This window comes from Schistocerca serialis, chromosome 6, assembly GCF_023864345.2.
Source record: "Schistocerca serialis cubense isolate TAMUIC-IGC-003099 chromosome 6, iqSchSeri2.2, whole genome shotgun sequence".
Lineage (NCBI taxonomy): Eukaryota > Metazoa > Arthropoda > Insecta > Orthoptera > Acrididae > Schistocerca > Schistocerca serialis.
Window position 1 is genome coordinate 437,636,672 of NC_064643.1, and position 1,381 is coordinate 437,638,052.

The window sequence follows — 1,381 nt, forward strand, 5'->3', positions numbered from 1 at the left end:
TTATCTGTGCAGCTCACATGTGCAAGGTTCACCAGTGTAGGACTCATATAAAAATAAAACTAATCAGGCAACACAAATTGCTTAGTAAAATCTGGTAAACTGAGAGCTGCTCAGAAAGTGGATTCTGCAATCGAAAAAAAGGGCGACGCTTCGACTCTCCAGACTCAGCAAATGTACGCCGAATAGCACCAGTCAGAGCAATCACAGCCAAGGTGGCAGCAGAAAACGGCCGCATCTGACGATTCCAGCACTACGAGTGCCCAGAGGGCACCCCCACGACGGGTGCCCCAATCACGCTTTTTCAAACGCAACTCCCACATTTTTTAAAACCTTATATGGAGGGGGCCGACGGCCTTAAAGCGGTAGTAACACCGGGTCCCGCAGATCACCGAAGTGGGAGAGTAGTGTGCTGACCACATGCCCCTCCGTATCTGCATCCGGTGACGCCTACGGTCTGAGGATGACACGGCGGCCGGTCAGTACCGTTGGGCCTTCACGGCCTGTTCGGCCGGTGTTTGTTTGTTCTATACGGAGGGGAGGACTCTCAGCCATTGCCAAAGTGACCAGTCGGAATTTCGCTTTATTAATGTGAATACAGGAGAACCCTTCAGAAATTATATATATAAGAAGATGGTGTGTCCGAAAGAACAGATCAAATCTTCACTTAAGGCTCACTGGCCATTTGACCATCTTGTTCTGTGCGTATGCACAAACAGTGTAATCGGGAATCGACAGTAAAGCTGCGAGTAATGAGTGTAATGGGCATATAGCGCGGGACAATAAATTGCGAATGTGGGTCTCACGGGAGGCGTGCCAGAGATAAGTCCCTGCAGTCGCACTATCCTCTGTGTCATCGGTGGCTCAGATGGATAGAGCGTCTGCCATATAAGCAGGAGATCCCGGGTTCGAGTCCCGGTCGGGGCACACATTTCAACTGTCCTCCATGACTTATATCAACGCCTGTGTGCAGTTAAGGGTATTCATTTCATTGAAATTCCTTCAGAAATTTCCTGTTCTTGACTTACAAACACATCTTAACTTGTAAGAGGTTGGTATAGGCTGCTGGCCATGTTCCACTTATGGGACGAACCCTTCGCGCCGAAGCATGGTGGCGGGTAAGACGTATATATATATATATATATATATATATATACGTGTATGTGTGTGTGTGTGTGTGTGTGTGTGTGTGTGTATGTGTGTTCAAATGGTTCAAATGGCTCTGAGCACTATGGGACTCAACTGCTGAGGTCATTAGTCCCCTAGAACTTAGAACTAGTTAAACCTAACTAACCTAAGGACATCACAAACATCCATGCCCGAGGCAGGATTCGAACCTGCGACCGTAGCGGCCTTGCGGTTCCAGACTGCAGCGCCTTTAACC

The 1,381-nt window shown here is 48.4% G+C and overlaps 1 non-coding gene across 1 annotated transcript; it reads left to right on the forward strand.

Moving 5' to 3' along the window:
- The first annotated feature begins 849 nt into the window (after window positions 1-849).
- Trnai-uau (transfer RNA isoleucine (anticodon UAU)) lies at window positions 850-924 on the forward strand. The gene has a single exon. It is a non-coding gene; the product is annotated as a tRNA-Ile (tRNA).
- Window positions 925-1,381: the final 457 nt, after the last annotated feature.